Source organism: Oryctolagus cuniculus, chromosome 8 (assembly GCF_964237555.1).
Source record: "Oryctolagus cuniculus chromosome 8, mOryCun1.1, whole genome shotgun sequence".
NCBI lineage: Eukaryota > Metazoa > Chordata > Mammalia > Lagomorpha > Leporidae > Oryctolagus > Oryctolagus cuniculus.
The window spans coordinates 13,178,085-13,202,535 of record NC_091439.1 but is presented as its reverse complement, the minus strand read 5'-3'; the positions used below and the strand labels follow the sequence as shown (position 1 = coordinate 13,202,535).

General features: G+C 42.4%; 1 protein-coding gene across 5 annotated transcripts in view; it reads left to right on the top strand.

Moving 5' to 3' along the window:
• The first annotated feature begins 232 nt into the window (after nt 1-232).
• FHIP1A (FHF complex subunit HOOK interacting protein 1A) overlaps nt 233-24,451 on the top strand; it is a 307,224-nt gene continuing 283,005 nt past the window's right edge. For all 5 annotated transcript variants that reach the window (XM_002716896.5, XM_051819359.2, XM_008267334.4 and 2 more), the window contains exon 1: nt 233-372. The gene's annotated coding sequence lies outside the window, so the exon portion shown is untranslated. The remainder of the gene's footprint in view (nt 373-24,451) is intronic.

The window sequence follows — 24,451 nt, the reverse complement described above, 5'->3', positions numbered from 1 at the left end:
TCGCCCCGCCCGCGCTCCCGAGGGCGCAGAGGGGCGGGGGCGAGCCCGGTACTCGCACGGCTCCGGCGGCCGCTGACGCACCGTCGGAAAGTTGCGCTCCGACCTTTTTCTTCGCGGTACTCCTGTGGAGTTTGAGCCCGGCCCGGAGGACCTGGGCCGAGACCTGTGAGCGGCGTCCAGCCGGGGCGCGGAACACGCTGTTCCGGACGGGGTGAGGAGCCGGCTCTGCCTTCCTCGCCGCGCCTTGGCGTGGGTGGCGGCTCTGGGGGCCCGCGCCCCCCGGGGCTGTGACATAAACTTTCTGGGCTGTTCGGAGCCGCTGGCCCGGCGAGTTCCACACAGCGCGGTGAGGAGGAGCCGCGACGCTCACAGGTACGTGGCGAGCTGACCCGAGCTTTGCGTTTGAAGAGGAATTGTTTAGGGTCGGAGGGGCAGGGAGAACCCCAGTTTCTCTCCCTGCTGGATACCCGGCTTGGGCCGCAGGAACAGGTACTGGAGTAGGCGCTGGCCGGGAATCGTCCCGCTGGGAGTCGCCGCGTCGGGCCGGGGCGCGGCAGCGCGGAGGTGGCTTCCAGGGCTGCGGGCTGCGGGCTCCGGGACGGGACGGTACTCGGTGTCTGACCCTGGTGGAGAGGGGGACGGCTTGTTTTTGCCCGAGGAAGATGGCATCAGGGCTCTCCACCCCTTTTCTCGGTCCCTGGGGCCAGAGAGCCTGGGTCCCGCGGGAGGAACGGGCGAAGGCGTAGAGATCAGGAGCTCGGTTTTCCTCTCCAGACCTCCTGGCGGTGCGGCTCGGAGGTTTGTGGCACTTTCCTGCCGTGAGGACTAGGGTGGCGGTTGCTCAGTTTCCTGAATTCTCTGATGAAACTGCGTTCAGGTTGTGGTGGTTGATTGATTGATAGTGGGTGTTTATCCGTGTTTTCCCTGGCACCAGCAACGCTCCCTTGTCAGTCCCCGCTCTGCCAGTGAGCAGAACTATTTGCTGTCTTATTTCCAGCCGGGCCAGAGAGAGGTGTTGGTTGGGGCGGTAGCCTTGTCAGTCTGGAACTTTGGGAATCACGTGAGCAGGTCTGGTGAATTAGCCCAGTTCTGTTCCAGCCTCCTGGACCCATCAGTTCCTAACAGGTCCTGCTGCTATCGGTCAGCAGGTGCTGCAGCCCCAGGAATGCTAGGGCGGGGAAAAATCTTCCCCTAGAGGAAAAGAGCCCAATACTGAGGGGAAGAGACTGCGTTCAGGAGAGGAGTGTGAACCTCCTGCCAATTGTTGCTTCCATGTAGGCTGTGCCGGCGCCCTTTGCTTCTCTGGAAAGGCTCTGCTATCAAATTCATCTCATTAAGAGGTCAGCTGCTCCCTGCTAATAGGCACAGCAGCCCTGATGAAATTATATAGGTCACTGAAAAATAATTCCTGCTTAATCACCTTTATCCTGTTGGTTAACGAGAGAAAAGATTTCCTCTCTTAATGTACCGTGCTTGCATGTCAGGGTCACCTGCCTGACCTCAAGTTCACTTGTGCACCTGATGTTGGACTGCACTGGGTTTTCTGAAGCTGCTGTTTGTAGAACTTCGGTGTTCTTTAGACACAAATTGAGCGGAAAATTCAGTCCATAAATTTACTGATTAATAGAGCATACTCCTTGGCGTTGGATAACTTTTCAGACAATTAAGGGCTGATTTTTTGTAGCTCTAATCAATCTCTTTCCACAAAGCTCATAAGAATTGTGTCCATGCCTGTGTTGAAATAAATTAAGTTTGGGGTCCCATTTGTTATTTGTCCTATGGCTTTTAGGAGTGGGATTAAACAGTATGGCTGAATGGAAAACGCAAGAGAAACTGTGCATCTCTAAAGTAGATCCAAGCTCTCTGCTGTGGCCCGGGAGTGCAGTGGAGGATGGCCCAAGTACTTGGGCCCTGCACCCCATGAGAGACCAGGAGAAGCACCTGGCTCCTGGCTTCCGATCAGCGCGGTGCGCTGGCCGCAGCGGCCATTGGAGGGTGAACCAACGGGAAAGGAAGACCTTTCTCTCTGTCTCTCTCTCTCTCTCACTGTCCACTCTGCCTGTCAAAATATATATATAAATAAATAAATAAAAAAAAAAAGTAGATCCAGAGAATGAGTTAGAGTGATGTAATAATTTAGGTCCAACTTCCCAGCTAGCTTCCTTGCCCCTAACGTAAAGATACTAAGTTGTACCACTTCTGCTAGAGGCCTGTGAGCACTAAAAATGAATGTTCTCTCTATCTATAGAGTCAGAGTAGTGCTAGACAGTTCTGTACTCTGCTTCCCAAGTGTATGTACTTCACAGCACGTTCTCTGCAAGGCTCTTTCTTTTTAAATTTTTATTTCTTTGGAAGGGGAGAGAGAAAGAAAATATATTTTCCATCTTCTGGTTCATTCCTCATGTGATTACAACTGCAGGGCTTGGTCAGGTCAAAGCCAGAAACCTGGAACTCAACCTGGTCTCCCACGTGCTTGGCAAGTCCTTGAGTCATCACCTGCTGCCTCTCAGGTGTGAATTAGCAGGAAGCTGGAATAGGAAGTGGAGCTGGGACTGAATCCAGGTACTCTGATATGGGATGAAGTGTCCCAAGTTGTGTCTTAATCGCTGTGCCAAATGCCTGACCCTGCAAAATTTTTTTCTAGAATAAGACATTGGTAGAAAATGTCTACAAATCAAGAAGCAGGTTTACAAACGTGTTATAGAAATATGGAGGTAGGGGCCAGTGCTGTGGTGCTGTAGGTTAATTCTCTGCCTGTGGCACTGGTATCCCATATGGGTGCCAGTTCTGGTTCCGGCTGCTCCACTTCCAGTCCAGCTCTCTGCTGTGGCTTGGGAAAGCAGTAGAAGATGGCCCAAGCACTTGGGCTTGTGCACCCACATGGGAGACCTGGAAGAAGCTCCTGGATCCTGGCTTCGGATCGGCCAGTGGATGGAAGACCTCTCTCTCTCTCTCTAACTTTACCTCTCAAATAAATGCATAAAAATATTAAAATATGGAGGTAAATATTGGAAGAAACTCCTCTAAGAGGTGAAATTATGCTTTTTAAAAATACAATTTGATATAGAACTTCCCCTCTCCCTGAAAATATAAAACCAAATTGTTTTCTCTGGTCCTTGCGTAGACACTTGACATTTATTGTGTGTACATTTGTCTCATAGGCCCACTGAAGATGTAGACCCTCAGATTCTAGCCTTGAAATACAGTTTACATATTCTTAATTCTCAGCAAGTTCCAACTTAGTTTTTAGCCCAGTTAGGGAAACATTCGAGAGTGACCAAAATACTGGGACTTCTCTTATAGGGATCTTTTAGTAAGGGCATGACTGATGTGGACATTTCTATAGTGTTTTACGATGAACGAAGTGCTTCTGCAGGTGCCACATTTGTGATTTGTGATTCTTGTATTTTGCAATGGGTGCTTGACTACGTAGGAGGAAAAGAGATGAGATTTAGAGATAATAAGGGACTTTCATGGGCATACTTTGATCCTGTATATGGTAGACTCAGACAATGCTTTTAATTTTTTCCTTATTATATTTTGTGAAGTGGTTGGATGTGAAATGGAATATTATTAACCAAAATGTGAGCTCATGTGGGGACAGGACAATAGGACTGTGTATGTGTGTGTATGTGCACGCACGTGCGTGTGTGTCTGTCTCTGTACTCTTCATATCCTTAGCATTTTTACAGTGTAGCAGTTAAATAAAATTGAACCAACTTCTGTTAAATTTGGGAGAGTGGTGAGTGAATAAATGTCCTAACAGATTAAGTAAGGAACTTTTCGTAATGTCTAAAATGGAAAAAAAAAAAAACAGGAAATAGCAATATAAGCAAATGATTTATAAATATGGAATAATTGCCAGAAGAAATAGCTGCAAGAAGTGAAGGACCTTTTCTGGGGGACTAGAACTTGGGTGAGGAGGAGCCAGACAGTAGTCTGCTCTGTACTTTATAATATTAGATGAAATTTCATACTGTGTGCATGTCTATTTTAAAACCTTTGACAAGGATCTGTTGTCAGAATTTTGGAGCTGGTAGGGACCATAGAGATTGTTTATTCCCTGTTCCTTGGTTTTGCAGATGAGGAAATTGAGTATAGGAGTTTAATTGCCCAAGGTCATGTAACTGTACAGACAGACCACTCTCCCAGCACAAGTTCGCATGTTTTCCCAGGCAGAGAGAGCTTTTTCCCATGTTAGTAGTTCCTCAATTTACCTTTTAAGTCAGTTCTTTTTCCTCTTACTCTCTACTTTTTTTTTTTTTTTTTTGACAGGCAGAGTGGACAGTGAGAGAGAGAGAGACAGAAAGGTCTTCCTTTGCCGTTGGTTCACCCTCCAATGGCTGCCGCGGCCGGCGCGCTGCGGCCGGCGCACCGCGCTGATCCGATGGCAGGAGCCAGGAGCCAGGAGCCAGGTGCTTTTCCTGGTCTCCCATGGGGTGCAGGGCCCAAGCACCTGGGCCATCCTCCACTGCACTCCCTGGCCACAGCAGAGGGCTGGCCTGGAAGAGGGGCAACCGGGACAGAATCCGGCGCCCCGACCGGGACTAGAACCCGGTGTGCCGGCGCCGCTAGGCGGAGGATTAGCCTAGTGAGCCGCGGCACCGGCCTACTTTTTTTTGTTTTTTAAGATTTATTTATTTGAAAGTCAGAGTTACACAGAGAGAGGAGAGGCAGAGAGAGAGAGAGAGAGAGAGAGAGGTCTTCCATCCGATGGTTCACTCCCCAATTGGCTGCAACGGCTGGAGCTGTGTCGATCTGAAGCCAGGAGCCAGGAACTTCTTCCAGGTCTTCCACGCAGGCGCGGGGGCCCAAGGACCTGGGTCATCTTCCACTGCTTTCCCAGGCCACAGCAGAGAGCTGGATCAGAAGTGGAGCAGCCAGGTCTTGAACCGGCGCCCATACGGGGTGCTGGCACTTCAGGCCAGGGCGTTAACCGACTGTGCCATAGCGCCGACCCCGTTACTATCTACTTTTTTATAGTTTTTGAAAGGTGACAGGACTATGAATTAAAAAGCAGTTTTCTCCAATTTTTCATATTTCCATTATGAAAATGTTTTAAGTATATTTAGAGTCTGCAAAATCTGAACTTATTTTGTTAATTCTGTATGTAGTTTTGTCTACAACTATTTAGAAGCTGACAGTGCTGTTTGATTAAATTTGATAAATACTGGAATTTGGGCTTTTATCCTTGGAAGCTCTCATGAAGGGGAGGAGCTAAGGGGGCTTTCCTAGTAACCATATGTTGCTTAATTTTTAAGAGCAAGGATACTGTTTTTGTTCTAAAAGAGAGGTAGCAGCAGGAGATATTTAGAGCTATTATAAAAGTTAATACTCTGAGTTTTCAATTTTCTTTATAAATGCAGTTTTTCCTGTTCTTCCAATATATTGCTAACTTAGTTTTATTTTAAAAACTTTTTTTAAAATAAATACTTTCTCTGATTACACATGTAATACATACTATTCAAAATCCAAACATTACAGAAATATTTGATGTTGAAAGTTACAGTGCCCTGTTATATTCTGGAGAATCTGCTATAAATAGATATATATTTTCTGGAGTTTTTTTCACTTATAAAAATATACTTATTACTATTGTGATTATTAATAAAAACTGGGGTAATATTGTACAACTTTCAACTTGATTTTTATTAGTTTTAAAAAGATTAGTTTTTTTTTTTTTTTTTTTTTTTGAAAGGCATAGTTACAAAGAGACAGGGAGACAGAGAAGGATCTTCTGTTTGCTGGTTCACTCCTTCAAATGGCTGCAACAGCTGAGGCTGGGCCAGGCTGAAGCCAGGAGCTCCATCTGGGTCTCCCTATATGGGTGGCAGGGGCTGCTTTCTCAAGCACATTAGCAGGGATATGCATCAGAAGCAGAGCAGCTGTGACCTGAACTAGTGCTCCGCTGTGGGATGCAGGCCTCACAAATGGGGACCCTTCATTTTTAACTTGAAAATATTTCCATGACTGTACATGCAAACTTCCTCCTTTTTTTTTTTTTTTTTTTTCTGGCTGTGTAGTATTGCATTGAGTAGATACGTCAAAGGTTAAAGAATTTCCTATTGCTGGGAATTTGGGTTCTTTGCCATTTTTCTATATTAAGAATAGTGCTTTAGAAAATATCCTTAAAATTATGTTGTTTACCCGAGTGTTTCTGTACGAAAGGTTTGTAAATGAGTTACAGATATGGAAATGTTAAGTTTCCCTAATTTGTACTTTGTCCAATAGTGTTGTTTCATTTTCAGTTATTTAGCATTTCAGTTATTTTAGTTTCTTTTTTGAATGTGTAAGGTTGAAGTTAGAAATTATTAATACATGACCAGGCACTGAAAGAAGAATTCCTAATAGGAAGAAGTGCTGAGCTTTTAGGTAGAGCTCATCTCAATTTTTTCACATTTCAGGTTCTTGTTGGTTTTAATGTTTTCCCCAAGAGAAGATAATAATTGATAACAGCTATAAAAATACTCTGCAGTTGTTGGATGATCTGCTAATTAGCTTTTATAGAGATTTTTTTTTTGATATTTTCATAAGAGCTTTATTCTAGGACATGCCGTATAGGAGTTCAGAAAACCTACTAGGTTTTGTGGAATGAAGAGGGAATGTGTTTTAGCCCCTTTCCTTTTTATCATTAAAGTTTACCTCTGTTGAAATATTGGTTGTGGGTCAATTTTAGTATCCCTGGGCTTGTAGAATGTACCAGGATCTGATTTCTCTCTTGTGTGTGGGAAATGTGAAATAAGATACTTTAGGTAAATTTCATGGCTGGGGCTCATTGAGACAGGAACATTTCAGGAATTCTTGTGGCAAAATTTTTATTGACCATCCTAAAGAGTTGATTAGTATTTTAATTTAGTCCAAACTGTTTTCATAACCATTTCACTAGAGGAATATGTTTTATTCCTCAAAATGAATATCCTCTGTTTTGTTTATGTTCATGGAACCTTTACTTGCAGTTTATTCATTTTAGGTTGAATTTCTTTGTAAGGTATCAGAATGAGTATAGAAATGCATATTTATTTACAATAACCTAGTATATATTGTTTGAACAAATAGAAGAAAGAAGCCCTAAGATTCCAGTCATAAAGTACTGTCAAAGAAGGGGAAATGTGGATTACCCTGTTTTGATCAGTAGACGTTGTATAAATGTATTGAAATATCTCCCTGTAGCCCATAAATATGTACAGTTATTACTAAGAAATAAAAATATTTTCATATATAAACTATATAATATACACAATTTTTTTAAATTTCAGAGGCAGATATACACATGCACACACAGATACATATATATATATATAGAGAGAGAACACCCATTTGCCAATTCCCCCACAAATACTCGCAATGGCTGGGGCCCCACCTGGGAGCTGAGAACTCAATCCAAGTCTCCCAGATGGGTGGCAGGAACCCAACTATATGGGCCATCAACTGCTGCCAGAAGCTGAACTCGGGTACTCCCAGTTGGACCCCCTATTGGCATCCTGACTACTAAGCCAAAGGCCTGCTCATAGGCATTTTTTAAAAAAAATTTATTTATTTATTTATTTGAAAGGTAAAATTATAGAGAGAAGGAGAAACACACACACACCCACACACACCTTTCATCTTCTGGTTCACTCCCCAATTGGCTGCAGTAGCTGAGCTGGGTCAGGTGGAAGCCAGAAGCCAGGAGCTTCATCTGGGTCTCCCACATGGGTGGTAGGTAGCCAAATGCTTAGGCCATCTTCTTCTTCTTCTTCTTTTTTTTTTTAATTTATTTTATTTATTTGAAAGAGTTACAGAGAGAGGTAGAGTCAGAGAGAGAGGTCTTCCATCCAATGGTTCACTCCCCAGATGGCTGCAATGGCTGGAACTGCACTGATCCAAAGCCAGGAGTCAGGAGCTTCCTCTGGGTCTCCCATGTGGGTGCATGGTCCAAAGAACTTGGGCCATCTTCCACTGCTTTCCCAGATCATAGTAGAGAGCTGGATCGGAAGAGGAGCAGCTGGAACTCGAGCCGGCATCCCATGCGGGCGCTTCAGGCCAGGGCTTTAACCCACTGTGCCACAGCGCCGGCCCCAGGCCATCTTCTGATGCTTTCCCAGGTGCATTAGTAGGGACCTGTATCTGAAGTGGAGCAGTAGGGGCTGCAACTGGTGCTCACATGGGATTCTAGTGTCGCAGGTGCGACTTAACCCATTGCACTACAATGCTGGTCCCTTAAGGTTTGTTTTAACAATAAGATCTTAAGCCGGTCCTTTAACAGAAAACTTTGAGTGCCCTCAAAATAAAGATTATATCTGCCTATATTTATTTTATTAAGAAAATGTTTCTTGTTTTTTGTTATGTCAAGTTTTCTTAATAAAACAAGAATTTCTTAGGAAATTGAGAACTTTATGATTTGTATATATTCATATTTTGTGGGAAAATATATACTATATTTTTTCATGATTGCTGTCTATTCTTTAAGACTGTTACTTTTCTGATAAGTTGAATGTTTAAATCTATGCTTTGTGTCCATTAAAATATTTGTACTTTGTCATTTTAAGCAGGAGGTGGTAGTTTGTAAATGCTATGAAAAACATCTGATGAAAGGATGGTCTTGATTTGCTTCAGGGAATAGTAAACTACCTGATATTTACCTGCTAGTTATATTAAAAACATAATGTTAATTTTGTATCAGCTTGATTACATTTGACCTCTGAATTTCTTCCTTGTACTTGTGCACTTTGTGACTGTTTAGGACCTTGCATGTCCTATTAAAAATTCTATACCTGGAGTTGCTATAAATACTAAGTAACCAGCATACAGCAATTGGGCACTAGCTATATTGCCCCCCCTCCTTTTTCCCTTAATGTAAGCCTACCTCTTAGTCATGTTTTAGAATTGGTTTGTCACCTAGGAGTGGCCATTTCTTCATAGTGAATCACAAAATAAATGGGTTTGACAATTTTCTGACTTAGCTTGACTGATTGAGCCTGTTGTTCTTTGAATTTGTCAGTGTAAGCATGCCAGGAGCAACTTGGCTCTCTTCTCAATGTGAATAATTCCTCAATTTGCATTCTCATTTCTGGCCTTTGGTATCCTGGGCATGCTGCCTCAATTCCTGTTGTATAGGATTACATTTAGATCCTGACATTAAATTAAAACTATATGCATCTTAATGAGCTAGAAGAGTACCTTATATTGAATAGAATCCTAGAAATGTTTCTAATTCCCCCCAAATCCATTTTCAAGCCATACTCAGTTGATTTTATAAAATACAGATTTGCCTGTGACACCTGTCATGATTCCTGTTGCTTACTGAGTAATGACTCAACTTGAGGTGTGATGGTTAATTTTATGGTAATTTGCATGAGCCATGGGATGCTGAGATGTATGGTTAAACATTCTGGGTGTGGCTATGGGAGTCTTTTTGGATGATATTAACCCTGTAGTTGGTAGACTTGGTAAAAAGAGATTGCTTTCCCCAATGGGAGTGGAACCTATTATGTCCTTTGAAGTCATCAATAGAACAAAAAGACTGAATAAGGGAGAATTTGCTCTGTATTTGCTTTACTTTTTTTATTTTTATTTTTATTTATTTTTATTTTTTGACAGGCAGAGTGGACAGTGAGAGAGAGAGACAGAGAGAAAGGTCTTCCTTTGCCATTGGTTCACCCTCCAATGGCCGCCGTGGCCGGCGCTCTGCGGTCGGCGCACCGCGCTGATCTGATAGCAGGAGCCAGGTACTTCTCCTGGTCTCCCATGGGGTGCAGGGCCCAAGGACTTGGGCCATCCTCCACTGTACTCCCTGGCCACAGCAGAGAGCTGGCCTGGAAGAGGGGCAACCAGGACAGAATCCAGTGCCCCAACCGGGACTAGAACCCGGTGTGCCGGCGCCGCAAGGCGGAGGATTAGCCTAGTGAGCCGTGGCACTGGCCTGCTTTACTGTTTTGAGCTGCAACATCTATTTTAGCCACTTTCAGACTAGGACCATTGTCCTTGATGTCCAACTTGCCAGCTGTATTTCTTGGCACTTCCCAGCCTCCATAAATCACATGAGCCAATTCCTTATAAATTTTTTTTTCTAAATATGCACACTTACCATTTGTGTTGGTTATTGGTTGTTTCTTTGGACAACCCTGACTGATTCTCAAGGCATCTATGATCTGGTGTCCTGTGCAGATCCTCTGGCTGCTAGGCTGGTCTTGTCCTCATTCCTGAACACACCCTACCTTTTCCTTTTTCCTCATTTCTGTTGAAACCAGTCCTTCCTCTTTCCATTTATTTCAGTGATGTGTATTCTTCAGAGCCTCATTCAGAGCCCATGTCCTCCATTAAGTCTTTCTAGTCTGTCTTTCTCTATAGCAATTTCCTGGCATTTGAATCTCCATACTGGACTTTTAGGGATTTAGTCATTGCTGCTGTCTAGTGTGATCTTATATACATTTGTCCTTCTTTCCAATTAGATTATAAACTCTTTACTAAACCCCATAGTTCTAAGTCCTCCACTATTTCCTTTCATTTCTTTAGTAGGTAGCCCTTGAATGTTTACTGATTTTTTCTTTTGAAGGTGCTTAGATCCACTCAGGGAAGAAAGCCAAGTGAGGGGCATGAATGCCTGCACTCTTCCATCTTGAGCCCATGGCAAAATGTCTTGTGTATTTCCAACAGAACCAAAAATCTTTCTTAATGCATTGCTTCAGGGAGCCCTTGCCAGTTGCTTGAGGTTGTTAATAGAAAATACATTTATATATCATCCTTGATTGAGAACCAGTTTTTCCTAAAGAAAAAAATTGAGTCATTTTTAAAGTTCTGTTGAATTTGTCCTTTCCTAAGATACTGGGATGCAACTAGTTTTGCTGTCATTTGCTTTACTTTTGTTGCCCTTTTTTTGGCTCTTTTTGTAATTCCTTTTGCTTTGCCTCTGGCTAAGTCTTTTCATATCTTCGTTCCTAAATATGTAGCAAATTTGGTTCAATAATTTTGAATGAGGGCGAAGGAGAAGATATATCGAAAGTGAAGTGCATTTGACTTCATTCCTAGGAAAATTTGTCAGATTTTACACAAACTTCAGTCAAGCACAGTGTGACTTTTCTCATTTTTCCTGCAATTGAATGTAGTTTTTGAGGAACATAATCATAAATCTGACTGTATTCTCTTCTTTGGCTATTGTTTTAGCTCATAGTTTTGTAAACTGTTTGTACTTTTTATCTCTCTTACTCTGTTCTCCTGTGCTTTTAACATTGTTAAGGTTTACTTACTTATTATGATTTTGTTTATTGACTGTCTCCCCAAGTAAGAATATAAAGCCCTATAAAGTGCAGAGGATGTTGGCTTTAGTTTTGGCTGAGTTGGCTGTATATCCCAACACACAGACCAGAGCCTCACAGTAAGTATGTGTTGAATTGAATGAGGGCTTGCTAACCTGCCCTTCCCTCCACCCCATAACTTTTGTTGACCATATTTTCTGTTATATCTTCTGAGTCCACTCTTTGTTTTTTCCTTCTTATTGCTGAAAGTGTTTTCTATCTAGGCCTAGTTAGTTCCTTCAAACTATCTGCTTCTCTGGTCTATGCCTTTGTAATAGACACAGTAATAACAGAAGTTCTTTATAATTCTTTGGCAGTTCATGATTTACAAAGTAATTTTACATATATAATCTCATTTAAATTATCCTTGAGTCTGTGACAGCAGTGTTGTTCTTTGAGGTCTGCCTTTCACCAGAGTATTCAGGTAAAATGTTGTCTCACCAGGGGGTACAACCATTTTCCTGTTTCATATGTTTCCCCTGGCATTGATTATGTCAAATTATATGTGAAGAGTATGCTTTTTGACATTGTCTTCTGGCTTTCTAGGAACAATCATTCTGTTTCCCACAAGAATGTATTATGTGATGATAAAGTCCTCAAGTAAAGTTATGAAAATGGGGGAGAAAAAAAGAAAAAGGGATAGGCATTTGGCATAGCTGTTAAGACACTGCTAAGCATCTCCACATTCCATATTGGAGTGTCTGGGTTTGACTCCCAGCTCCACTTCCTATTCTAGTGCCTGCTAATGTGTTTCCTGGGAAGCAGCAGGTGATGGCTCAAGTACTTGGATCCCTGCCATCCACATGGGAGACCTGGATTGCATTCTGGGCTCCTGACTTCAGCCTGGCCCAGCTCTGGCTGTTGTTGGCCCACATTGTGGAGGTGAACTAGCAGATGGACAATTTGATCTCTTTGTGTCTTTGTTTTTTTGCCTTTGAAATAAATAAATTAGAAAAAGGAAAAGAAGTAGATGACCACCAACAAATATTTATGGGATTCTTCTCAGTGGAAGGAACTTGGCTAGTTGCTGAAAAACCGTGCTTTTCCCAAAGCTAATTTAGTAACGGGAGCTCCATGTAGACCTGTCTGGCAGGAGCTGGGGATGCAAGCATGGAATTGCGGAGGTTGGTCTGAAGGATGCAGATCTAGTGTAGATGAGAGCTGGTGACCTTCAGGTTCCCTGCCAGTAAATTGCCGTCACTATCTTCGTGGCCCTTCTCCTTTCTTAGCTATGAGGACAGAACCATTTTCTCCCTAAAGGCTCTCTGTTCTTGCCTCCAAGCCATGGGAGTGCTCAATAACTATTAATGTCTAATGATGACACAGGAATATTCCTCTGAGCAATTGGAGAGCTGTAGGCGTGTCACACACTGACAGGTGCTCACAAATCTCTTTTTGCTGTTTTGAAATATCACTGCCAGGGGAGTTGTATACAACTTGTTCTGACAGAGTGGTCTTAAATATTCATTCCTTTTACCCATTACTTTAAGAGGGATGCCAGCATTTAGTTTTCAGGCTGCCAGAAGCAATTTTCAAGAGATTGTGTTACAACTTTTTCAAGATATGATTTTCATATAGCTCCTTTATTTATACATTAATACATTTATACTATTTTTAATTATGGAAGCACATACACTTTGAGTTAGTGGAAATTCAGGGGTTACATGGAGGTCTTTAATCAATTGCGTTCTCCGATACGTTAATCAGCAAGTATTTATTACCATGTAGAACTGCATGGGCAAAGTGGAAAGAAAATGCAGTTTGGATGCAAATGGGGGTCAACTCTGTGATATTCCAATTAGTAAATGTGTGACCTTGGACAAGATACTTTGTTTTGATAAACCTGAGCTTCTTCATCTATAACCCAGCTCAGGAAGTTTCTGTGAGGGCTACACAAGATAACACAAAAAAACACACATACACACACAACTTAACAGAGAGGCGGTAATCAGTCAGTCAATACACAGTGGTGGTAATTTATGAACTGAAGCTTCATTAGCACTCTTCTAAGGGCTCTGGCAGAGATTCAGAAGGTGTGCAGGAGGTATGTTTGCAAAGCCAAAAAGATGGTGACAAATATGCATCTAACTCAGGAAATCGGGACAATATATAATGAAGTAGTGTTCTTACAGAAAGGAAGTACAAAAGTCTGGAAACGTAGAGGTTGCTGTGGTCATAGCCTTCAAGAATCATGATGGAGTAGACATTTAGCACAGCAGTTATGATGCCTCTTGGGATGCCTACATCTCATATCATGGTACCTGGATTTTAGTCCTAGCTCCCTTCCCAATAACAACTTCCTGCTAAAGGATATCCTGGGAGGCAGCAGGTGATGGCTCAAGTACTTGGGTTCCTGCTACCCAGATGGGAGAACTTCTACATAGCCCAGCCCCAGCTGTTGTGGGCATTTGGGTAGTGAACCAGCAAGTGTGTGTGTGTGTGTGTGTGTGTGTCTCACAAATAAAATAAATAAAAATTTTAAAAGGTAGAGAATTATTATACAGATTAGGATTCTTATGGTTGCAAGTTATGGAAATCTAAAGCACATAGAAGGGGGATTTATTGGCTCCAGTGCTGAAGTTCAGGGCAAGTGATTGGGTTGCAGGGAAGCCCAAATTGGAAAGTCTTACCCACATAGACACTTGATCCTCACTTCTCTCTCTCTCTCTTTGTATCTGTTTTCTCCACATGGCTTGGTGTGTGGCTACAGGAAGCCAGAGATAGCCCAGGAAGAGACCCTGACTTTTTTTGACTTAGTCTAAATTCTCAAAATCCCTGGAATGGTTCTGACTGGCCCCTCTTGAGTGATATTCCTGGCCTTGTGGCCAGGGGCACAGATTACCTGGTAATCAGCAGCCCCCTCTAGAAATACACAGTTGGGCTGGGAAAGAGGAACATGTGCTTAAAAGAAGGGTTGTACCATGCTTAGAAGAAAGGGGTTCTGGACAGTTAGAGCAGGAGGTTGTTTACTCCTGAGGGGGAAGATTAGAGCTTGAGCTGGTTTCAGGGAAAGAAACAGGCAAGTGGAAGGCTGAACCACAGGCAAAGAGTCCAGGATGAGAAGATGGTTTGTATCAGTGGCATAGGATAGGGTTGACTCAAAGCCGATGATTTCAAGTGCTTGGTTGAGGACTGATCTGATAGGAAATAAACCTTAAGAACTCATATCAGATTGTCATAGTCATGTTGGATCTTGGCTTTTGTTCTTTTTGTTTTTTTATTTTTTGACAGGCAGAGTTAGAGAAAGAGACAGAGAGAAAGGTCTTCCTTCCATTGGTTCACTCCCCTAATGGCCGCCACGGCCAGCGCTGCGCTGATCCGAAGCCAGGAGCTGGGTGCTTCCTCCCGGTCTCCCATGCGGGTTCAGGGACCCAAGCACTTGGGCCATCCTCCACTGCCCTTCCAGGCCACAGCAGAGAGCTGGACTGGAAGAGGAGCAACCAGGACTAGTACCCGGCGCCCCAACCGGGACTAGAACCCGGGGTGCCGGCGCCACAGGCAGAGGATTAGCCAAGTGAGCCATGGTGCCGGCCGGCTTTTGTTCTTTAAAAAGAGGATTTAGGGAAGGGCATTTAGCCTAGCTGTTAAGACGGCAGTTAAGATGCCCACATCCCATATGTGAGAGCCTGGATTGGGATTGGGTTCCCAGGTCCTCACTCTGGTTTCTTGCTAATGTAGACTCTGTGAAGTAGAGGTGTTGGCTCAAGTAATTGGATTCTGCCACCCATGTGGGAGACATGGATTAAGTCCCCATTTTGAACATCAACCTGGCCAAGCCCCAGCCATTGCAGGCATTTGGGGAGTAAACCAGCCAATGGGAATGCTTTCTCTTTGTCTGTCTCTCATTCTCTGTGTGCTTCTCAAATAAATAAATAGTTTTGGTAGTATAGGCCAAGAATTTGAATTAGTAACGGGAAGACTAAGTTAGTGTAGTTGAGAAGTCCTACTCAGTGACTGTAGACCAGGTGGTCTTCATAGTCAAGTAGGCAAATATACATCCTTAAACACTAGATGCTGGCATGCATTTATCTCACTTTTCCTGTGAAACACACAGAAGAACCAGCCAACAAAACAAAAACAAACAAAACAAGAACCCAGCCAACCAACCAACCAGAAAACCACTGTTTTTCAGAGTAACCAAATAGATGCTTCAGATAAAATCTTGCTTGTTTGAACTGTTCTAGCTAATAAATGTAGGATGAATGATACAAATAAAATATTACCATTTTGTTATTCCAAACAGAATAACAGATCTAGAGAGTGATCATAAGTGGCTGCTAACCCTATCAGGTCAAAGTCTGCTGGGGAGCTTTATTATTGATAAATCAGGCTAATAACCCTGCATCCCACTCATCAGTCTTGCCACTACCAAAAGAGAAAGCATGGCATGCTTCCAAACCTGATGCAGTATGAAATATACAGAACTGTCTATAAAGTGTCTTGCCAAAAAGCCAGACATGATTCTGGTCAAATTTTTACATCAGATTGCCAGTTTTTAAGAAGCACAGAAATACAGTCCTTTCTACTGGGTTGTTTGGTGAAAAGAGCACATTTTTGATGGAGAGATCTCTCCTTTCCCAAGACTGCCAGCTTCTTGAAACAAATCCTTTCCTCTTACCAAAAAAGAAAAACAAACCAAGCAAGCAAACAAAAGGCACAGGAAAAAGAGGACCTTGTTAAATAATCCATGGAGATGTAACCAGACAAATCCAGAATGTGGAAATTTCTACAGTACAAATTACTCAATTTGTTCAGTAAACCAGAAAAACAAGGAGGGTAAAGGAATTATTGTTAAGTGATTTAAGAGCTATAACAACTGTGTTTGGATAAATCAACTACAAAGTTATAAATACAAAGCTATGAAGCAATTTGGGAAATTTAAACTCTGGATATACTTAAATTAAAGGATTTTTTTTGGCTGAAGGAATGATATGGTGTATATATTTATATATAATTAACAATTCTTAGAGATATAAATGGAAAAATTTAAGAATATTTGATATTGTATGAATTGCCTATGCCTGTTACAACAAATTACCACAAAGTGGGTGGATCGAAAACCAAAAAATGATCCTTTGCTACTCCTGGAGGCCAGAGGCTAAAATCAAGCTGTGTGCAGGGCAGCATGGCCTCCAGACGCTGTAGGGGAGAATCCTTGCCTCTTTCAGCTGGTGATAGCTGCCCTGGGCTTGTGGCTATATTTTTCTACTCTGTCTTTACATTGGTTTCTCCTCCAAGCATGTCTGTGTTTCATCTCCCTCAGCTTCTCTCTTATAAATATACATATATGATTGCATTTAGGATCTACCTGGAGAATCCAAGGGAAACTCCTTCTCAAGATCCTTAATTTAGTCACGTTGGTTGTCACATAAGGTAATATTCAAAGGTTTAGGGATTTAGGAAGTGAGTACATCTTTGGCAAGGCTATTTTTCTCTGTTTATCTCAGATATGGTATATGAGGTTTACTTGAAAACAATCCAGCAGAGGCAAGGACTAGAAATGGAAGATTGTCACTGGCTGAATCAAGATTGACCATACATTCTTTTTTTTTGACAGGCAGAGTGGACAGTGAGAGAGAGAAAGGTCTTCCTTTGCCGTTGGTTCACCCTCCAGTGGCTGCCGCGGCCGGCGCACCGCGCTGATCCGAAGCCAGGAGCCAGGTGCTTCTCCTGGTCTCCCATACGGGTGCAGGGCCCAAGGACTTGGGCCATCCTCCACTACCTTCCTGGGTCACAGCAGAGAGCTGGCAACCGGGACAGAATCCAGTGCCCAGACCGGGACTAGAACCCGGTGTGCCGGCACTGCAGGCATAGGATTAGCCTATTGAGCCACGGTGCCGGCCTACCATACATTCTTAATTTTTGAGCTGGATGACAGCTGTTCATTGTATTATTTTCTCTACTCTGTGTTTGAAAATTTCCTTAAAAAAGTAAAAGCAAGCAAACAGTAAACTCTCACACTATGAATATCTAGTAATCATCTCCTCTCAGAATTGGGAAAATACCATATTAACCCCGATAAACACAAACTTCAGGGTTTTTTTTTTTTTTGTTGTTGTTCATAAAAATCAGGTGTGAGGCTTCTAATATCCTTGTAATCTTTCAAGTTCTCAGCATCTTTTCAGACATATTTCTTTGTCCTTCTTAAGAGAAGCAAAGGGTGAATAAAGTTTCCTCAATTGGAATGGTAAAATGACCTGAGATTCAAATACAACGCATTTATCTTCTTACTGGAATGTTGGTGAGTGCATGAAGTGGTGTGATAATTCTTGAGGGGACTTCAGAAAGTTTGTGGAAAAATAAAGTTAAAAGATAAATTTAGGGTTTGGTGCTGTGGATGCCTGCAGTGCTGGCATCCCATATTGGCGCTGGTTTGAGTCCTGGCTGTTCCACTTCCGTTCCAGCTCTCTGCTATAGCGTGGAAAGCGGTAGAAGATGGCCCAAGTCCTTGGGCCCCTGCACCCACGTGGGAGACCTGGAAGAAGCTCCTGACTCCTGGCTTCGGGTTGGCACAGTCCTGGCCGTTGTGGCCATCTGGGGAGTGGACCAGCAGATGGAAGACCTCTCTCTCTCTCTCTCACTCTGTCTGCCTCTGCTCTCTGTAACTCTGCCTTTCCAAAAAAAAAATATTTTTTTTTTAAAAAAAGGTAAATTTAGATTTGACCCAAGAAGGCTGAATAGAGAGGCCCTTCTCTGTCTGCCACAGAGAAGAATCAGAACAACACAGGAAGGACTGCACTGACTGAAAGAAAACTTCAGTTAAAAAAGTGACAGGAGCTCTACACAGCACAGAAGCTCTGAGAGCCAACATAGAGGAAGAAAACACTCTGTGGCTCCTAACCTGGCTCCCTGGCCAGAGGGATTGCATCTTTTTGGGCAATGGTAAGCTGAAAACTCTGTGAATCCTGCCATTACCACAGACTGGCAGCCCTAACTGCTGGAGAAGCCCATAGTCCTCACTGGCTTTTTTTTTTTTTTTTTTTTTTTAAAGATTTATTTTGTTTGTTAGGAAGGCAGAGTTAGAGAGGTAGAGACAGCAAGAGAGGTCTTCCATCTGGTGGTTCACTCCCCAAATGGATGCAATCACCAGGGCTGAGCCAAACTGAAGCCAGGAGCCAGGAGCTTCTTCTGGGTCTCCCACGTGGGTATAGGGACCCAAAGATTTGAGTCATCCTCCACTGCTTTCCCAGGCACATTAGCAGGGAGCTGGATAGGAAGTGGAGCAGCTGGGACTCGAACCAGTGTCCAAATGGGATGCTGGTGCTGCTGTCCGGGGCTTTAGCCTGCTGTGCCACAGTGCAGGCTCCAACTGGCTTTGAATCCAGTTAAGAAAATGAACAAGTTCAAGCAACTGCTTTGTTCCAAAAAAGAAACTGATATGGCCTTTCTCCATAACCAAAAACTCTCACCCAAGTTGCTGAAGTACAGCTGTTGCTAGAATCCATCCTGTTTTATGGTACAGCATGCAGCCCTGATGGTGCCAGAAAACCCCCAAGCTGGAGCCAAGGCACTTCACGGGCAGAGTTGCTGGGCACAAGCCCTGGCACCACACACCCTTGCTCTTTGTGATCTAGGGAATTTTCCCTATGTTTCTTGGGACTCAGCAGCCTGTATATGAGCCCAGAGGATCAGGACTGATGGAGTCCCCTTCTGTATCCCTTAGCACAGGGTGGGTGTAATGTGGCCAGGACATAAGCCCCAGAATCATCCTTGCATGGGTGGGAACTAGGGGTAGTCTATTCTGTGGAGCTCTGGGATTGTGGTAGTTGGTGCTACGATCTCTGTAATTTACATTCACCTATGGGACTTGGAAGGCCGTATCTGTGTTTCTCTGCTTCAGACTGGTGGCTGCCAGTTCACAACCCCCAGGATAACCACCATTTACTCTGTGAGACCTGGGTGAGGACTCTACTGCACTCCAGCTCTGGGACCATAACTGTTGGTTCTTTTAAGTCCGTGGACACCTGTGGTCACCCTTGGAGCCTGGGGAAGGCTCTGTTGAGGATTGTTGGAGCTGTATTCCACAAAGTCAACTGAATTCTCCCTGTGGGACTTGGAGAGGATCCTATCTGCATTCCACTGCTTCAGACCCATGCCTGCCAGGACACAACCCCCAGCTTAATCTGTGAAATTTGAGATCTGGGTAAGGTCTCCACTGCATCCTGCATCTGTGACTATGACTTTTGGCTTTGTGAGTTCCGGGAACACATATTTAGCCCCATGGGACCTGAGGAAGGCTCTGTCTCCATTCCACTGCTGCAGGCTAATGGTTGCTAGTACATCATCCCTGGCATAACCTGTGCTTTTCCTGTGGGACCTGGGATGATACCTTTCCTGCTCTGCAGTTCCAGAGCTGTGACTGTTAGTACTGTATTCCTCAGTGACCAGAAATTGCCCTGTGGGACGCAGGGAAGACCTGCCTGCATTCCACTGCTCCAGGCCCACTCCTATAACATAACCTGTGTTCATCCTGTGGGACGAGAACAAAGTCCCCTTTATTTTCCCCAGCGCTGGGACTAAGGCTTTTGGTGCTTTAATCTCCAGCATCACCCATGCCTACCCAGCAGGACCTTGGGGGGGGGGGTCTCAACCACATCACACAGTTCTAGGGCCATAGCTATTGGTACCACAAGTCCCAGCATCACTTAGGCTTGTCTGACAAGATGAGGTGGCAGCTCTTCTGTATCCCACAGCACCAGGAAAACTCTAATATGATTGGCACCCAGCTCTGAGTCTGAAGATACATACCTTTGGAAGCCTGCATCCACAAACTGAAGGACTAGACAACTGTGGCACTCAGACATTGCTGACATTGATTCCAGCTGATGAAATAACTCAGGTTACACATCTGCACTCACCTACCCAAAGCAGCTGTCTCCTTACTCCTTACATGCCATCTAAAAAAAAAGCCTTCCAACAAAAGCCGCTCTATAAAGAAGGAACAGTTATATCGGATTGTCAGATGTCAATGGGGGACACAAACCTGAAAAAGCATTTTATATGCTAATGATGAACTCACTGAAAAGGAAATCATGAAAGAAATGCTATTCAAAATAGCAAAAAAAAAAAAATCAAGTATATAGGAATAAATTTAACAAGAAATGAAAGATCTCTACAATGAAAATGACCAAACATTGTTGAAAGAATCATCAAGGGCATACACAGAACAATGGAAAGATATTCCTTGTTCATGGATTGGAGGAATCAATATCATTGAAATATCTGAACTACCTAAAGTAATCTACAGATTCAGTGAAGTCCCTATCAAAATGCCGATGATATCCTTTACAAAATTAAACAATCCTGAAATTCATATGGTATCACAAGAGACCCGGAATAGCCAGGGTGCTCCTGAGCAATAAACATCTAGCTGGAGGCATCATAACACCTGACTTCAAAGTGTACTACAGGGACCAGCACCATGGCACAGTAGGTTAATCCTCCACCTGCGACACCGGCATCCTATATGGATGCCGGTTCTAGTCCCGTCTTCTCCTCTTCCAATCTAGCTCTCTGCTGTGGCCTGGGAAAGCAGTAGAAGATGGCCCAAGTCCTTGGGCCCCTGCACGCACGTGAGAGACCAGCTCCTGGCTTCGGATCGGCACAGCTCTGGCCATTGTGGCCATTTGGGGAGTGAAGCAACAGAAGGAAGACCTTTCTCTCTGTCTCTCCTTCTCACTGTCTGTTATCTACCTCTCAAATCAATAAAAAAAACTTAAAAAAAAGTATAGTACAAAGCTATAGTAATTAAAACTGCATGGTACTAGCATAAAAACCACTACATAGATAATGGAACAGAGATCTCAGAAATTACTCCATGTACATACATCCAGCTGATTTTTGACCAAAATGTTCAGACCATAAAATGGAATAAGGATAATCTCTTCAACAAATGGTGCTGGCAAAATTGGATATATATATATGTAGAAGAATGAAATCAGATACATACCTCTCACCATATCCAAAAATCATTTCAAGATGGATCAAAGACCTAAATTTAAGACCTGAGACTATTAAGTTGCTGGAAGAAAACGTAGGAAACACTCTAAGACATTGGTGTAGCGATGACTTCTCGGACAAGATCCCTAAAGCACAAGCAATAAAAGCAAAACTTAACAAGGGATTATGTAAAACTCAGAAGCTTCTGCACAGCAAAGGAAATGATCAGTAGAGTGAAGAGACATCTGACAGGATGGAAAAAAAAATTCCCAAGCTACCTATCCAATAAATATTAAAGTCTGGAAAATACTAGCAACTTAAAAGCTCAACAACTAAAAGCAACCAATGTAGTTAAGAAATGGGCAAAGGACTTCAATAGGCAGTTCTCAAGAGAAGAAATACAAATTGCTAACAAATAGATGAAAAAAAAATGCTCAATGTTACTAGCCATCAGGGAATGCAAATAAAAAACCACACTGAGATATCACCTCACTCCTGTCAGAATGGTTAAAATCCAAGAGACAGTAACAAAGCTAGTGAGGATATGGAGAAAGGGGAACACTTACACAGTGTTGGTGGGAATGTAACTTAGTGCAGCCACTGTGGAAAACAGTTTGGACATTTCTTAAACTAGAAATAGACTTGCCATATGATCTAGTAGTCCCACTACTGGGTATATACCCAAAAGACATGAACACACTGAATATACTTGAACCATGTTTATAGCAGCACTGTTCACAATAGCCAAAATTTGGAATCAACCAAGGTGCCCATCATTAGATGAATGGATAAAGAAAATGTATATATATACAATGGACTATTTTTCAGCTGTAAAACTGAATGAAATTCTACCATTTGCATCAAAATGCAACTAGAGGACATCATGTTGAATGAAATAAGCTGGACACAAATACTGCATATTCCTTGTTTGTGGGAGCTAATATTAAAATAAAAATAAAAAAAAAAAAAAACCAGAAATGCCTGTATCAGTATTGCTGCAAATACAGTTTTGTAAAAGTTTGTTTTATACCTTTGTCAAACAATAGTCAAGAATGTTATGCTACTATTGTTTTAATGATCTGTGATTACTTTAAAATTACTGTAAATGGGTGAAAGTCATTTTACCATTTATTGTTTATAGTCATTGTCTATATTCCCATTAAACTAGTGTCTTTTGCTTTTTTACTTGTTAAATGCCCTATTTGGTAAAGCATTAAGCCTTTTTAATGTAAATTTAAAATGTGTCATCAAAAATGAAAGAATGAGCAAGGAAGGGTGGAAGGGGGGAGGGAGGTAAGATAAAAGGGACTATCATATTCTTAGAATTGTTCTATGAATTATATTGAATCTGTTAAAAACTGATTAAAAATTTAAATCTTAAACCTGAAAAAGCATTGAAGCCTATCTCCAAAACAACATAATAATTCTCCAGAAACAGACCCTGACATGAAGGAAATTTATGAAATGCCTGAAAAAGAATTCAAAGTAATGATCCTAAGTAAACTCAATAGTATGCAAGAGAATATAGGTAGAGAGTTTAAAAAAATGAGGGAAATAATGAAAAATTTAATGAAGAGATACAAATCATTAAAAAGAATCAAATTTTGGAGCTGAAAATTTCAATTACTGGAATAAAACATACAACTGAAAAAGTTCAATGACAGAGTCAACTAAGTAGAGAAAGAATTTCTGATCTCAAGGATAAGGCTTTTGAAATCACCCAGTCAGGAGATGTGCATTGTGGTGCCGTGGGTTAAGCCGTGGCTTGTGATGCTGGCATCCTGTATTGGAGCCCCAGTTTGTGTCCCGTTGCGCTGCTGCTTCTGCTGCTGCTTTAAAGATTTATTCATCTCTTTGAAAGAGCTACAGAGGGAGGGAGGGAGGGAAGGACGGACGGACGGACGGACGGACAGACGGTGGTGGTGGTGGTGGGGCGGTCTTCCATCTGCTGATTCACTCCCCGGATGACCAAATTGACCACACATGGCTGGGTCATTCTGAAGCCAGGAGGTTCATCTGGGTTTTCCATGTGGGTGGCAGGGACCCAGGCACTTGGGCCGTATTCTGCTGCTTTTCCCAGACCATTAGCAGAGAGCTGGATTGGAAGTAGAGCAGCCAGGATGCAAACTGGGGCCCACGTGGGATGTCAGTGTTTGCTTTACCCATTGTGCTGCAATGCTGGCCCCCAGTTGCTTTGCTTCTAATCCAGCGTTCTGCTAAAGTGTATGGGAAAGCATCAGAAGATGGGTTTCCCACCCAGTGCCGTCATTTGGGGAGTGAACAAGCAGATGGAAGATCTCTCTGCCACTCTACCTTTCAAATAACTACAACTTTTTTTTTTTTTTTTTAAAGAACACAGTCAGACCAAAAAAAAAAAATATATATATATATATATTTAAAAAGGATGAAGAAAGCTTGTGAGACAGCTGGAGTGCCATTAAATGAACAAGTACTTATATTATAGTATCTGAACTGTAGATATCTGAAAGAGAAATAAGAAAAGGAAGGAAAAAGGCCTTTGAAAACCTATTTATTGAAATAATAGTTGAAAACTTCCTAGGTGTTTAAAGAACCATAGCCATCCAGATACAGGAAGCTCAAAGGACCCAAATCAGACACAACCCAAAAAGACCTTCTCCAAGGCATATTAGAGTCAGATTGTCAAAAGTTAAGGACAAGGAGTGAATCCTAAAGACAGAGAAAAATGTCAGGTTACCTGCAAAGGAAAACAACAAAATGACAAGGGTTAATTCTTACCTGTCAGTATTAACCTTGAATGTAAATACATGGAAATTGAACACCATGCTCCTAAGTGATGGAATTTATTGAAGAAATTAAAAAGGGAATAAAATTATTGAAACAAATGAAGATAGAAATCAAAATCTGTGAGATACAGCAAAAAACAGTATTAATATGGAAGTTTAATAGTACATGCATTTAAAAAATAGAAATATTTCAAATAAGCAATCTAACATTGCATCTCAAGGACTTAGAAAAGCAGGATCAAATCAAGTCCCAAATTAGCAGGAGGTGAGAGAATAATATCAAAGCAGAAATAAATCAAACTGCAAAAGAATACAAAAGATCAACAAAATGAAAAGCTATTTTTTTAAAAAAGACATGCATTTATTTAAACTGATGAGAAAAAAATCAAACATGGCACTGTAGTGCAGTGTTAAGCTGCCACCTGTGACACTGATATCCCATATTGGTGCTGATTCATTCGAGTCCTGGTTGCT